Here is a 16,954-nt window from a genome sequence, read left to right on the forward strand (position 1 = left end):
TCATGGCTGATCTGGCCGTGGACTCAGCTCCACTTACCCGCCCGCTCCCCATAACCCTTAATTCCCTTACTGGTTAAAAATCTATCTATCTGTGATTTGAATACATTTAATGAGCTAGCCTCAACTGCTTCCTTGAGCAGAGAATTCCACAGATTCACAACCCTCTGGGAGAAGAAATTCCTTCTCAACTCGGTTTTAAATTGGCTCCCCCGTATTTTGAGACTGTGCCCCCTAGTTCTAGTCTCCCCGACCAGTGGAAACAACCTCGCCGCCTCTATCTTGTCTATCCCTTTCATTATTTTAATTGTTTCTATAAGATCACCCCTCATCCTTCTGAACTCCAACGAGTAAAGACCCAGTCTACTCAATCTATCATCATAAGGTAACCCCCTCATCTCCGGAATCAGCCTAGTGAATCGTCTCTGTACCCCTTCCAAAGCTAGTATATCCTTCCTTAAGTAAGGTGACCAAAACTGCACGCAGTACTCCAGGTGCGGCCTCACCAATACCCTATATAGTTGCAGAAGGACCTCCCTGCTTTTGTACTCCATCCCTCTCGCAATGAAGGCCAACATTCCATTTGCCTTCCTGATTACCTGCTGCACCTGCAAACTAACTTTTTGGGATTCATGCACAAGGACTTACATCCGGTCCAGGGTGTCCTTGGAGATGGAGCACGCGGTGTCCACCGGTACGCTTGCGGCCTTCCGCGAGAGGTGGGCACCGGAGGGACTGGAGTGCATCATCACGCCCGGCAACCAAATTTTAATTTGATTTTACGTTTTAAAGTTTAATTTGTTTTAATTGCCGGTGCTTTTAGTGTCCCCCTCCCCTTTTGTAGGGGGCACTGGAAACAATGTGATTTTAGCGCCCAAAAAAAAAACCAAAAAAAAAGAAAAACACAAAAAAAAACACAAAAAAAAATGGGCCTTGTAAATGTCTGCTGTGTCATCCAGGGCGGGTGGCATGGTTTAATGTTTATGTTTTTTTTCAGGTAAACTCAAAAAGAGTTTCATGCACAAGGACCCCCAGGTCCCTCTGCACCGCAGCATGTTGTAATTTCTCCCCATTCAAATAATATTCCCTTTTCTGTTTTTTTACCCAAGGTGGATGACCTCACACTTTCCGACATTGTATTCCATCTGCCAAACCTTAGCCCATTCGCTTAACCTATCCAAATCTCTTTGCATACTTTCTGTGTCCTCTACACAACCCGCTTTCCCACTAATTTTTGTGTCATCTGCAAATTTTGTTACACTACACTCTGTCCCCTCTTCCAGGTCATCTATGTATATTGTAAACAGTTGTGGTCCCAGCACCGATCCCTGTGGCACACCACTAACCACCGATTTCCAACCTGAAAAGGACCCATTTATCCCGACTCTCTGCTTTCTGTTCGCCAGCCAATTCTCTATCCATGCTAATACATTTCCTCTGACTCCGCGTACCTTTATCTTCTGCAGTAACCTTTTGTGTGGCACCTTATCGAATGCCTTTTGAAAATCTAAATACACCACATCCATCGGTACACCTCTATCCACCATGCTCATTATATCCTCAAAGAATTCCAGCAAATTAGTAAAACATGATTTCCCCTTCATGAATCCATGTTGCGTCTGCTTGATTGCACTATTCCTATCTAGATGTCCCGCTATTTCTTCCTTAATGATAGTTTCAAGCATTTTCCCCACTACAGATGTTAAACTAACCGGCCTATTTGTCTGCCCCCTTTTTTAAACAGAGGCGTTATATTAGCTGCTTTCCAATCCGCTGGTACCTCCCCAGAGTCCAGAGAATTTTGGTAGATTATAACGAATGCATCTGCTATAACTTCCACCATCTCTTTTAACACCTTGGGATGCATTTCATCAGGACCAGGGGACTTGTCTACCTTGAGTCCCATTAGCCTGTCCAGCACTACCTCCCTAGTGATAGTGATTGTCTCAAGGTCCTCCCTTCCCACATTCCTGTGACCAGTAATTTTTGGCATGGTTTTTGTGTTTTCCACTGTGAAGACCGAAGCAAAATAATTGTTTAAGGTCTCAGCCATTTCCACATTTCCCATTATTAAATCCCCCTTCTCATCTTTTAAGGGACCAACATTTACTTTAGTCACTCTTTTCCGTTTTATATATCTGTAAAAGCTTTTACTATCCATTTTTACTGTGTTTTAATTGTAATGTATCAGAACACTACGTTCATGATATTTAGGATGTTTTCACACTCAAATATTGAAGTTTTGCTCTGCACCTACATGTGACAAATTGTCTAGTTTTCAATGCACTAAATATGGGCAATTTGAAAATGTTGCTTTTCAATTCCAAGACATAGCACAACCTACTCAGTCACTCGAGTTTGGCAATGCAGCCTAGGTTTCTTGTTCTCCCTCTATGGTCACAAACCTGAAAAACTAAACCAACTGTTCCCTTGCAGAGGTCAACAATGTTCATGATAATATCTCCTTCCAGCTATCTACCAAGATTTTCACTTGAAAACAATGGTCCAGAATTTCTTGGAGAAATGTGCTACTTCATGGGCCCAATTTACAGCATAAAAATCCCAGGAAACTATTGTGTAAGTGACCTAATCTTCTGGGACCTTTGCACTGCTCCGCCTATCGTTAAAATCATTCGGGATCATTACATTCCTGAATAAAGGTTACCTTGATCATTGCTGCTACATAGATTGTTACTGAATGGTGCTGCTGGGCCCTTGGTGACTTGGTAGCAGCTTGAGTTAATGGGGTACAAATTGATATGCATTGTGCCTGTTTATTCAGACATAAAATGTGCACAAAGTGTACTAACCTAGCCGTGTGCCCAACCCACACAGGCGTTAGTCTCACTGTGAAAGTCATGGCACCCTTTAAGTCGGAGTTTCGGACGAACCCTGAAAGGTCCCTATAAAGAGATGTGATGGCCGATGAGTGGGGCAGGCGCTGGGTGTGCTCAACATTCTTCAGCAGCCCTTGTGCCTCTTGGTTCGGGCACGCGCTGATCACGAAAACAGGCACAGACAAAACATATTTCTGGGCCATAATTTCAATTACAAATGGTTAGTGTTTATTGCATTTCTTCATTTATTCTAAAGGCAAGACCAATAATACTTTACAAACAAAATATACTCTATCAGTTTTTTCATAAACCAAATTCCTTGAATTGATATGCTTTCAAACACTGAGTTAAATAAGGATCAAAACAAGATGCATCCGGTCATACAGATACGTTTTGCCATAACGGCAATTACTGATCACTGCATTGCTTTACATGAAAAGCTAATAGCAGACAGCAGATGTGGTAAACCCTTGATAATTCAGAAGTGGTTAGTAAAATTATTTAACATCAATAAAACAGTATTGGACCCATTTGTTTAATGGTATGATAGCTGTGAAGCAATTTAATATTCAAGTTATAGTGTACTGAACCACTTAATTTCTTGTTAGGTCTGGATAATATAAAGAAGAGAGTTACAATTATTTAGAGATTACAAAGCTTTACAATATTGACACATCTTTAAATAATCAGATTTGGGCATCGAGTGTCAGCTGTGGCTCAGTGGGTGGGAGGGTCCAGGAGTGAGTGGGAGGGGCCAGGAGTGAGCACTCTCTGGGTGGGAGGGGCCAGGAGTGAGCACTCTCTGGGTGGGAGGGGCCAGGAGTGAGCACTCTCTGGGTGGGAGGGGCCAGGAGTGAGCACTCTCTGGGTGGGAGGGGCCAGGAATGAGCACTCACTCGGTGGGAGGGGTTAGGAGTGAGCACTCTCTTGGTGGGAGGGGCTAGGAGAGAGCACTCTGTGTGGGAGGAGCCAGGAGTGAGCACTCTCTGGGTGGGAGGGCCCAGGAATGAGCACTCTCTGGATGGGAAACATAGAAACATAGAAACATAGAAAATAGGTGCAGGATTAGGCCATTCGGCCCTTCTAGCCTGCACCGCCATTCAATGAGTTCATGGCTGAACATGCAACTTCAGTACCCCATTCCTGCTTTCTCGCCATACCCCTTGATCCCCCTATTAGTAAGGACTTCATCTAACTCCTTTTTGAATATATTTCGTGAATTGGACTCAACAACTTTCTGTGGCAGAGAATTCCACAGGTTCACCACTCTCTGGGTGAAGAAGTTTCTCCTCATCTCGGTCCTAAATGGCTTACCCCTTATCCTTAGACTGTGTCCCCTGGTTCTGGACTTCCCCAACATTGGGAACATTCTTCCTGCATCTAACCTGTCTAAACCCATCAGAATTTTAAACGTTTCTATGAGGTCCCCTCTCATTCTTCTGAACTCCAGTGAATACAAGCCCAGTTGATCCAGTCTTTCTTGATATGTCAGTCCCGCCATCCCGGGAATCAGTCTGGTGAACCTTCGCTGCACTCCCTCAATAGCAAGAGTGTCCTTCCTCAGGTTAGGAGACCAAAACTGTACACAATACTCCAGGTGTGGCCTCACCAAGGCCCTGTACAGCTGTAGCAACACCTCCCTGCCCCTGTACTCAAATCCCCTCGCTATGAAGGCCAACATGCCATTTGCTTTCTTAACTGCCTGCTGTACCTGCATGCCAACCTTCAATGACTGATGTACCATGACACCCAGGTCTCGTTGCACCTCCCCTTTTCCTAATCTGTCACCATTCAGATAATAGTCTGTCTCTCTGTTTTTAACACCAAAGTGGATAACCTCACATTTATCCACATTATAATTCATCTGCTATGCATTTGCCCACTCAACTAATCTATCCAAGTCACTCTGCAGCCTCATAGCATCCTCCTTGCAGCTCACACTGCCACCCAACTAAGTATCATCCGCAAATTTGGAGATACTCCATTTAATCCCCTCGTCTAAATCATTAATGTACAATGTAAACAGCTGGGGCCCCAGCACAGAACCTTGTGGTACCCCACTAATCACTGCCTGCCATTCCGAAAAGTCCCCATTTACTCCTACTCTTTGCTTCCTGTCTGACAACCAGTTCTCAATCCACGTCAGCACACTACCCCCAATCCCATGTGCTTTAACTTTGCACATTAATCTCCTGTCTGGGACCTTGTCGAAAGCCTTCTGAAAGTCCAAATACACCACATCAACTGGTTCTCCCTTGTCCACTCTACTGGAAACATCCTCAAAAAATTCCAGAAGATTTGTCAAGCATGATTTCCCTTTCACAAATCCATGCTGACTTGGACCTATCATGTCACCTCTTTCCAAATGCACTGCTATGACATCCTTAATAATTGATTCCATCATTTTACCCACCACCGATGTCAGGCTGACCGGTCTATAATTCCCTGTTTTCTCTCGCCCTCCTTTTTTAAAAAGTGGGGTTACATTGGCTACCCTCCACTCGATAGGAACTGATCCAGAGTCAATGGAATGTTGGAAAGTTACTGTCAATGCATCCGCTATTTCCAAGGCCACCTCCTTAAGTACTCTGGGATGCAGTCCATCAGGCCCTGGGGATTTATCGGCCTTCAATCCCATCAATTTCCCCAACACAATTTCCCGACTAATAAGGATTTCCCTCAGTTCCTCCTCCTTACTAGACCCTCTGACCTGTTTTATATCCGGAAGGTTGTTTGTGTCCTCCTTAGTGAATACCAAACCAAAGTACTTGTTCAATTGGTCCGCCATTTCTCTGTTCCCCGTTATGACTTCCCCTGATTCTGACTGCAGGGGACCTACGTTTGTCTTTACTAACCTTTTTCTCTTTACATATCTATAGAAACTTTTGCAATCCGTTCTAATGTTCCCTGCAAGCTTCTTCTCGTACACCATTTTCCCTGCCCTAATCAAACCCTTTGTCCTCCTCTGCTGAGTTCTAAATTTCTCCCAGTCCCTGGGTTCGCTGCTATTTCTGCCCAATTTGTATGTCACTTCCTTGGCTTTAATACTATCCCTGATTTCCCTTGATAGCCACGGTTGAGCCACCTTCCCTTTTTTAATTTTACGCCAGACAGGAATGTACAATTGTTGCAGTTCATCCATGCGGTCTCTAAATGTCTGCCATTGCCCATCCACTGTCAAGCCCTTAAGTATCATTCGCCAATCTATCCGAGCCAATTCACGCCTCATACCTTCAGAGTTACCCTTCTTTAAGTTCTGGACCATGGTCTCTGAATTAACTGTTTCATTCTCCATCCTAATGCAGAATTCCACCATATTATGGTCACTCTTCCCCAAGGGGCCTCGCACAACGAGATTGCTAATTAATCCTCTCTCATTTCACAATACCCAGTCTAAGATGGCCTCCCCCCTAGTTGGTTCCTCAACATATTGGTCTGGAAAACCATCCCTTATGCACTCCAGGAAATCCTCCTCCACCGTATTGCTTCCAGTTTGGTTAGCCCAATCTATGTGCATATTAAAGTCACCCATTATAACTGCTGCACCTTTATTGCATGCACCCCTAATTTCCTGTTTGATGCCCTTCCCAACATCACTATTACTGTTTGGAGGTCTGTGCACAACTCCCACTAACGCTTTTTGCCCTTTGGTGTTCTGCAGCTCTACCCATATAGATTCCACATCATCCAAGCTAATGTCCTTCCTAACTATTGCATTAATCTCCTCCTTAACCAGCAATGCTACCCCATCTCCTTTTCCTTTTGTTCTATCATTCCTGAATGTTGAATATCGTTGGATGTTGAGTTCCCAGCCCTGATCATCCTGGAGCCATGTCTCTGTAATCCCAATCACATCATATTTGTTAACATCTATTTGCACAGTTAATTCATCCACCTTATTACGGATACTCCTTGCATTAAGACACAAAGCCTTCAGGCTTGTTTTTTTAACACCATTTGTCCTTTTAGAATTTTGCTGTGCAGTGGCACTTTTTGTTCTTTGCCTTAGGTTTCTCTGCCCTCCACTTTTCCTCATCTCCTTTCTGTCTTTTGCTTTTGTCTCCTTTTTGTTTCCCTCTGTCTCCCTGCATTGGTTCCCATCCCCCTGCCATATTAGTTTAACTCCTCCCCAACAGCACTAGCAAACACTCCCCCTAGGACATTGGTTCCGGTCCTGCCCAGGTGCAGACCGTCCAGTTTGTAATGGTCCCACCTCCCCCAGAACCGGTTCCAATGCCCCAGGAATTTGAATCCCTCCCTGCTGCACCACTGCTCAAGCCACATATTCATCTGCGCTATCCTGCGATTCCTACTCTGGCTAGCACGTGGCACTGGTAACAATCCCGAGATTACTACTTTTGAGGTCCTACTTTTTAATTTAGCTCCTTAAATTCGTTTTGTAGGACCTCATCCCACTTTTTACCGATGTCGTTGGTACCAATGTGCACCACGACAACTGGCTGTTCTCCCTCCCTTTTTAGAATGTCCTGCACCCGCTCCGAGACATCCTTGACCCTTGCACCAGGGAGGCAACATACCATCCTGGAGTCTCGGTTGCAGCCGCAGAAAGGGAGGGGCCAGGAGTGAGCACTCACTCGGTGGGAGGAGCCAGGGGTGAGCACTCTCTGGGTGGGCGGGGCCAGGAGTGAGCACTCACTCGGTGGGAGGGGCCAGGAGTTAGCACTCTCAGTGGGAGGGGCCAGGAGTGAGCACTCTCTGGGTGGGAGGGGCCAGGAGTGAGCACTCTCGGGGTGGGAGGGGCCAGGAATGAGCACTCACTCGGTGGGAGGGGTTAGGAGTGAGCACTCTCTCGGTGGGAGGGGCCAGGAGTGAGCACTCTCTTGGTGGGAGGGGCTAGGAGAGAGCACTCTGTGTGGGAGGAGCCAGGAGTGAGCACTCTCTCAGTGGGAGGGGCCAGGAGTGAGCACTCTCTGGGTGGGAGGGGCTAGGAGTGAGCTCTCTCTCTCGGTGGGAGGGGCCATGTGTGAGCACTTTCTCAGTGGGCGGGGCCAGGAGTGAGCACTCTCTCGGTGGGAGGGGCCAGGAGAGAGCATTCTGTGTGGGAGGGGCCAGGAGTGAGCACTCTGGGTGGGCCGGGCCATAAGTGAGCACTCTGGTGGGAGGGGTCATAAGTGAGCACTCTGGTGGGAGGGGCCAGGAGAGAGCACTCTGGGTGGGAGGGGCTAAGGGTGAGGCTGCAGGAGAAAGCAACAGCTGTCCAAAAGGTTGGGAAGGAGCATGAGAGGAGGGAAGGGCCAGAGATTAAATGACGGGGGGATTATCAGGCACACTTCTTTTATTCGGAGCCATGATTACATTGGTCTCGATTAATGTGAATGGACTGAGGGGGGAGAAGAAATTGCAGCAGTTGTTGCAGTGTCTTAAAGATACTGACCTGTTGTGTCTGCAAGAAACCTTTTGGGATGAGCATATCCAAGAAAGGTTTGGAAGGGAGAAGTGTTTGCAAGTTGCACAAATAATAACCATAGAGGGATGTCTGTTTTAGTGAGTTCGTCCATGAAAGATAACGTTGCATTGGTAGACAAGGACACTGAGGGGAGATTTTTACAGCTAAAGGTACAAATGGATGAATTGAATTGTGATCTCTTTAATATCTATGCGCTGAATGACCATTGCAAGCATCGTGAGTTTTTTCGGTCGTTATTCACAGAAGTGGCAGAGGCAGAAAACCCTTGTATCGTGGGGGATTTTAATGTATTTTTTATCTCAGATGCACATTTCGGCCCAGATGACCTTTAAGAATGATAACTCCAGAGAGATGATGTTAAAAAAGGAGGGAGAGAGAAAACAGGGAATTATAGGCCGGTCAGTGGGTAAAATGATGGAATCAATTATTAAGGATGTCATAGCAGCACATTTGGAAAGAGGTGACATGATAGGTCCAAGTCAGCATGGATTTGTGAAAGGGAAATCATGCTTGACAAATCTTCTGGAATTTTTTGAGGACGTTTCCAATAGAGTGGACAAGGGAGAACCAGTTGATGTGGTGTATTTGGACTTTCAGAAGGCTTTCGACAAGGTCTCACACAAGAGATTAATGTGCAAAGTTAAAGCACATGGGATTGGGGGTAGTGTGCTGACGTGGATTGAGAACTGGTTGTCAGACAGGAAGCAAAGAGTAGGAGTAAATGGGGACTTTTCAGAATGGCAGGCAGTGACTAGTGGGGTACCTCAAGGTTCTGTGCTGGGGCCCCAGCTGTTTACATTGTGCATTAATGATTTAGACGAGGGGATTAAATGTAGTATCTCCAAATTTGCGGATGATACTAAGTTGGGTGGCAGTGTGAGCTGCGAGGAGGATGCTATGAGGCTGCAGAATGACTTGGATAGGTTAGGTGAGTGGGCAAATGCATGGCAGATGAAGTATAATGTAGATAAATGTGAGGTTATCCACTTTGGTGGTAAAAACAGAGAGACAGACTATTATCTGAATGGTGACAGATTAGGAAAAGGGGAGGTGCAACAAGACCTGGGTGTCATGGTACATCAGTCATTGAAGGTTGGCATGCAGGTACAGCAGGCGGTTAAGAAAGCAAATGGCATGTTGGCCTTCATAGCGAGGGGATTTGAGTACAGGGGCAGGGAGGTATTGCTACAGTTGTACAGGGCCTTGGTGAGGCCACACCTGGAGTATTGTGTACAGTTTTGGTCTCCTAACTTGAGGATGGACATTCTTGCTATTGAGGGAGTGCAGCGAAGGTTCACCAGACTGATTCCCGGGATGGCGGGACTGACATATCAAGAAAGACTGGATCAACTGGGCTTGTATTCACTGGAGTTCAGAAGAATGAGAGGAGATCTGATGGGTTTAGACAGGTTAGATGCAGGAAGAATGTTCCCAATGTTGGGGAAGTCCAGAACCAGGGGTCACAGTCTAAGGATAAGGGGTAAGCCATTTAGGACCGAGATAAGGAGAAACTTCTTCACCCAGAGAGTGATGAACCTGTGGAATTCTCTACCACAGAAAGTTGTTGAGGCCAATTCACGAAATATATTCAAAAAGGAGTTAGATGAAGTCCTTACTACTAGGGGGATCAAGGGGTATGGTGAGAAAGCAGGAATGGGGTACTGAAGTTGCATGTTCAGCCATGAACTCATTGAATGGCGGTGCAGGCTCGAAGGGCCGAATGGCCTACTCCTGCACCTATTTTCTATGTTTCTATGTTTCTAAAAATGATGGTAAAATTAAATTTGAGCAACTTATGGAGGGATCGGAACCCCTAAAAAGGGCGTTCTCCAGAAGAGGTATTGTGAGTGATGTTTTAAAGCAGCCGAATAGATTTTGTGTTAAAGTATTTTTTAGTGACCACTCGGCTTTGGTTCTTCAAATTAGGAACAGCAGAGTTAAGATTTTAAACAATCAGTGCCTGAAAGAAATTGATTTTAAAGAAGGGATTTTAAATATAATAAAGAATGCTCGGAAGGAACCTTTATTCTTGAAAGAAAAAAGAGTTTGGTGGGACGATTTCAAATATGAGGAAAAAGTTTTTTCGTTATGTTATGGGAAAAAAAGAACAACAGCTAACCGGCGTCAAGAAGAGAATATAAACAGAAACATAGAAACATAGAAAATAGGAGCAGTAGTCGGCCATTCGGCCCCTCGAGCCTGCACTGCCATTCAATATAATCATGGCTGATCCTCTATCTCAACACCATATTCCCACTTTTCCCCATACCCCTTGATGCCCTTTGTTTCTAGAAATGTATCTATCTCCCTCTTAAATATATTCAGTGACTTGTCCTCTACAGCCTTCTGTGGTAGATAATTCCACAGGTTCACCACCCTCTGAGTGAAAACATTTCTCCTCATCTCGGTCCTAAATTTCCTACGCCATATCCTGAGACTGTGGCCCCTTGTTCTAGACTTCCCAGCCCGGGGAATCATCCTCCCCGCATCCAGTCTATCCAAATCAGTCCGAATTTTATACGTTTCAATGAGATCCCCTCTCATTCTTCTAAACTCTAGTGAATACAGGCTTGGTCGACCCAATCTCTCCTCATACGGCAGTCCTGTCATCCCAGGAATCAGTCTGGTGAACCTTCGCTGCACTCCCTCTATGGCAAGTATATCCTTTCTTAGGTAAGGAGACCAAAACTGCTCACACTACTCCAGGTGTGGTCTCACCAAGGCCCTGTATAACTGTAGTAAGACATCATTACTCAAATCCTCTTGCAATGAAGGCCAACATATCATTTGCCTTCCTAACTGCTTGCTGCACCTGCCTGTTTGCTTTCAATGACTGGTGTACAAGGACACCCAGGTCCCTCTGTACATCGACACTTCCCAAGCCATCACCATTTAAATAATACTTTGTCCTTATGTTTTTCCCACCAAAGTGGATAACTTCACATTTATTCACGTTAAACTGCATCTGCCATGTGTTTGCCCACTCACTCAACCTATCTAAATCGCCTTGCAGCATCTTTGCATCCTCCTTACAACTCACAATCCCACCTAGTTTTGTGTCATCAGCAAACTTGGGAATATTACATTTGGTTCCCTCATCCAAATTATTTATATATATTGTGAATAGCTGGGGCCCCAGCATGATCCCTGTGGTACCCCACTAGTCACTGCCCGCCACCCCGAAAAAGACCCGTTTATTCCTACTCTCTGTTTCCGGTCAGTTAACCAATTTTCAATCCATGCCAATACATTACCCCCAATCCTCTGTGCTTTAATTTTGCAAATATCTGTAAAGCAGTTGACGGAGGGGATAAGGGAGCAGAGACTGAGTGGAAGGTTTGAAAGGAAGAGTGGGAATTATTGCAAGCTGAAAAATGCAAGGGGGCCATTCTCCGTGCAAAGGCTAAAGATGCATTGGAGGAAGAAAGATGCACTAGATATTTTGTGACAAAGGTTTTCATTAATTGAAGAGTTGAAGGTTGGGGAAAAGATCATTAATGAAAGTGGAGAGATTATGGAGGCGGCTAGTAGCTTTTATCAAGAGTTATATACAAAAGAAGACATTTCCAAGTTGGCGATGGAGAAGGTTAGTGCTTTTATTGAAGAGTGTTTAAAGGCGGATGAGAGAAGCATGTGTAACAAGAAGTAGGATTAGCGGAAATAAAAGTAGCAATATGTGGAATGAAGGGTGGGGGGAGGGGATGGGGGCAGCCCAGGGTCCGATGGACTAAGTGCAGAATTTTATGAAGAATTTTTAGAGATTTTAAGTCCATTGGTCTTAGAGATTGTTAAGGAGATTAAAACTGAGGGAAGCCTGACCCCATCTATGAGGAGAGGTATCATAAGCTTAGCTTATAAAAATAAAGGGGATAGAAAGAATCTGAAGAATTGGAGGCCCATCACATTATTAATGTGGATTATAAGATCTCGGCGAGGGTTATGACAAATCGTATGAAGGAGGTGATGCCGCAGATAGTTTCGCTCTCTCAGTCCTATGGAGTCATAGGCCGGGACATCGCTGACTCTGGTCTCAATCCGAGATGCGATAGGACTCATGGAAGAGAGTGGGAGGAAGCTTATGTGCTAAAGATGGATCAAGAGAAAGCCTTTGATAGTCTCTCATGAGTTTTTATTGATGGTTTTGGAAGCATTTGGTTTTGGGGAAAATTTCTTTGAGTGGATCAGGCATTTAGCTGTGTTAAACGTAATGGTTTTTCTATCCAAGTATTTTCCAATACCAAGATCAGTGACACAGGGTTGTCCCCTGTCCCCATTGTTGTACACATTGGTCGCAGAACCATTAGGTTACATGATGCGAAAGGAACAACGCGTAGTCGGGAGTGCGGTTCCCAGTTTCGGGCAGGTGTCGGTGATACACCAGGTGACACGACCTTAACGTTGAGAGATGGGGCGTCAGTGAGGAAAGCTATGGGAGTAGTGGAGGAGTATTGTAGAGCTTCAGGAGCCAGAGTAAATGATAGTAAGTCCCAATGACTGGTCGTGGGAAGCAGGGGGCAGTGGTTGGAGGAAAGCCCTTTTAAGGTGGTGGAGGTTTTAGAACATAAGAACATAAGTAATAGGAATAGGAGTAGGCCATACGGCCCCTCGAGCCTGCTCCACCATTCAATACGATCATGGCTGATCTGATCATGGACTCAGTTCCACTTCCCCGCCCGCTCCCCATAACCCCTTATCCCCTTATCGGTTAAGAAACTGTCTATTTTAGTCTTAAATTTAATCAATGTCCCAGCTTCCACAGCTCTCTGAGGTAGTGAATTCCACAGATTTACAACCCTCTGAGAGAAGAAATTCCTCCTTATCTCAGTTTTAAATGGCCGACCCCTTATTCCAAGATCATGAAAATTAAAAAGATTTGAGAAGACGGGTAAAAAGGTTGTTGAAAGTGCAAGGAAGAGTGAAAGTGGTGTCAGCTCTCCTGCTATCTACACCGTGGGCCATCCCGACCTGCGAGAGGACACCACCACAGGTCGGGAGGATAGGAGAGCTGGAGCACAGACCTTTCAATATCGTGGGCTATACCTCTACAACTCCCAGCGCGAGCCGCTCCGAGTGTGCGACGACTTAGAGTTGGGAGACTGGGTGACGTCATTCAGGCCCAGGTCGGCATTTGGAGCGATGGCAGGAACATCGGCGGAGCCCTGGTGCAGCAGAGCAGCGGGAAGGCCGGGGTTGATGAGCGACGAGAGATCATGGCAGAGAAGAGGTAAGAGATCAAGGCAGAAATGCCGCGGATGATCGTGGCGGAGGAGCGGCGAGAGATCATGGTGGAGGTGCGGCAAATGAGGGTACGGAGCCCAGAAGAGGCGAGAGCCCATGGCAACACGGGCCAGCCCATACTGCGATAGACCAGGTCTCCAGTCGTTCTGGTTAATCATTGCCACTGGATAAAGGCTGAGCTCCTTCCTGCCTGTGTGGTGGCTGGTGTGCAACGGTCACCATATGTTAAACAAATCCACGCACAGGCATCTTCCACCCCTGGAGTTCAGGACTGGAACATCGGGTTCTTCGTTGAAACATCTGCGAACTCGTCCCTTTTGGTGTGGAAGCAAGTCATCCTCGTTCGAGGGACCGCCTATGATGATGACATCTAAACTATGGCACTTATTGACGGTGGAGGATATTCCTGAGTGGGCAGAAAAGTCTATCCGATAAGATTGTGTAAAGTTTTGATGGGAAGGGAAACCAGTCTTGGTTGCTTACAATACCATCGTTGGGCAGAGAAATCAGGGGGGGTTTAATTTCCCAGATAGTGATATGAGGAAAAAATCCTTTAGAATTAAATGGGTGAAGAGATTTCTTCAGAAATCAAATACAAGTTTTTGGAAGAGTTGTTTCCAGCATTTTTTTAAATTAAGTGGGATAGGAGGACAGGGGATATTTTATATGTAATACAACAATATATTTTTGAAATTGATTAAACCTCTCCCTGGGTTTTATAAGGGGGTTGTAGACACTTGGGCCCAATTTTTTTAAAGTGTGCAGTTTATGCCCAAAGATGCTGAGGAATTTTTGGAACAGCCCTTATTTTTGAACAGGTGGATCAACATTGAAGGAGAGGCATTATTTAATCAAGCTTTTATAAAAGTTGGTATTATATATGTGAAAGATGTATTATATGGGATAATTCCAGCTTGGTTACCGGAAGCGGTAGTGAGGGACATGGTTTGGGAGGAGGATCAGGAGGTAGAGGAAAAAGCAATTAAGACCATGTATTGTGAGGGCAATGCTGCAGGATTGGATGGAAGAAATAAATACACAAATCTCCACAGGAGATATAATGCGTCCCGCTTTTCTAAGCTTTCTGCTGGAGAAAGGGGAGGAGTTGGTCCAAGTTGGTCCAAGTTGACAACTGTAATACTCGAGATTTCTATGGGGTATTTAGAGACACCCGCTGGTCAGGAGTTTTGACAGAATATATCCTCACAGCTGGACTTCAACAGGATTTGGAAGGGAATGTGGGTGAATTTTAAATGTCCAGAGTGGATTGAACTGGTTCCAAATGATTCGAAGTTGACCCTTATTGGGGACAGTGATTTAACTTTATTCAGCACAAGCAAGTCGATACATTACAGTGTCAGAGCAGCAGTTTGCAGAGAATAATTGGGACTTATATTACCCCGTTAACCTCTGGTTCGAAGCCGCAACTGTAAATAGGCTGCACCCTGTGTCTCCGCGACTCTCTCTCCGTCTCCCCGGTGTCTTGTTGATTTGTCCTGAAATCTCTTACTCCTGAGATCTTCTATTCCTGAGATCTTCAACACATTGTGGCTGTTAAGACACCTTTCATATACCCTTACTCCCATTCAAAATCTATGGTGCAGGAGGACTCCAATCACTGGCTGACACCCAAACCCAAAAACCAATGATAAAGATTCCACGTTCATAGCACCTTGGTTTACGGAGGTTTTGACACCCTTACATCATCTATATTTGACCGTCAAGACTCATATCTAGGGTAGTTGTGTCAATACAACAGGAATATGTCTCCATAGGCTGAGATACAGCCCCTGTTAGTGACCTTTATTTTAATACTTTACTGGGGATGTAATGAGATTCCAGCTCAATTCTAACTGCACCTAACCTTGGTTCCCAGGCGAACTGCAGTCTATTCGACCATGGCAATCTCTCTCTCACCCCAGGTTGTCTGGTTACAGCTCGCTCATGGGGGCTGAAATTGCCCACCGCCTGAAACGAGACGCACCTGCAGCTTTTTGCAGTTCATTACCGGCACAATGGATGCGGCAGCCACGGGATGGAACTTCAGGTTGAAGAAAGGAGTGTAGTGGTGCTGTTGGCTGGGGCGGGAACGGGCTGTTGGCAGCGATGTGGGGGGGGAGGGAGTGGCCAACTGCTAACCAGCTGCTCCCTGACTGAAAAGGCCGGGTTTGCCGCCAGGCCCTGAGTGGGGAACCTACTTCTCGTGAAGGCATGGCAAGTCCAGGAGGAGCAAGGCGGGCCAGCGGGTTCTCTGATGTGGAACTGGAGACCCTGATCAAAGATGTGGAGAGAAGAAGGTGCGTTCTTTACCCCAACACAGGCAGACTGACTCGCGCTGTCTTTGTTAACGCCCGGAGAGAGATGCCTGTGCATGAATTCTTTTACCGTGGGGTGGCCGTTGCACACCGGCAACCAGACGGGCTTGACAGAGCGAGGTCTTGGTCCAGTGGCAATGTCCAAGTGTGCGGCAAACTGCGAAATGTTCGATATGTCTGCAGTAACAGCTTGAAAACATAGAAACATAGAAACATAGAAAATAGGTGTGGCCTCACCAAGGCCCTGTATAACTGTAGCAACACCTCCCTGCCCCTGTACTCAAATCTCCGCTATATGAAGGCCAACATGCCATTTGCTTTCTTAACCGCCTGCTGTACCTGCATGCCAACCTTCAATGACTGATGTACCATGACACCCAGGTCTCGTTGCACCTTCCCTTTTCCTAATCTGTCACCATTCAGATAATAGTCTGTCTCTCTGTTTTTACCACCAAAGTGGATAACCTCACATTTATCCACATTATACTTCATCTGCCATGCATTTGCCCACTCACCTAACCTATCCAAGTCACTCTGCAGCCTCATAGCATCCTCCTCGCAGCTCACACTGCCACCCAACTTAGTGTCATCCGCAAATTTGGAGATACTACATTTAATCCCCTCGTCTAAATCATTAATGTACAGTGTAAACAGCTGGGGCCCCAGCACAGAACCTTGCGGTACCCCACTAGTCACTGCCTGCCATTCTGAAAAGTACCCATTTACTCCTACTCTTTGCTTCCTGTCTGACAACCAGTTCTCAATCCACGTCAGCACACTACCCCCAATCCCATGTGCTTTAACTTTGCACATTAATCTCTTGTGTGGGACCTTGTCGAAAGCCTTCTGAAAGTCCAAATATACCACATCAACTGGTTCTCCCTTGTCCACTCTACTGGAAACATCCTCAAAAAATTCCAGAAGATTTGTCAAGCATGATTTCCCTTTCACAAATCCATGCTGACTTGGACCTCTCATGTCACCTCTTTCCAAATGTGCCGCCGTGACATCCCCAATAATTGATTCCATCAATTTACCCACTACTGAGGTCAGGTCGACCGGTCTACAACTCCCTGTTTTCTCTCTCCCTCCTTTTTTAGAAAGATCCAGTCGCATAGAAATTGAGTGGGAGGGTCAGC

The sequence above is a fragment of the Pristiophorus japonicus genome, chromosome 12, assembly GCF_044704955.1.
Source record: "Pristiophorus japonicus isolate sPriJap1 chromosome 12, sPriJap1.hap1, whole genome shotgun sequence".
Lineage (NCBI taxonomy): Eukaryota > Metazoa > Chordata > Chondrichthyes > Pristiophoridae > Pristiophorus > Pristiophorus japonicus.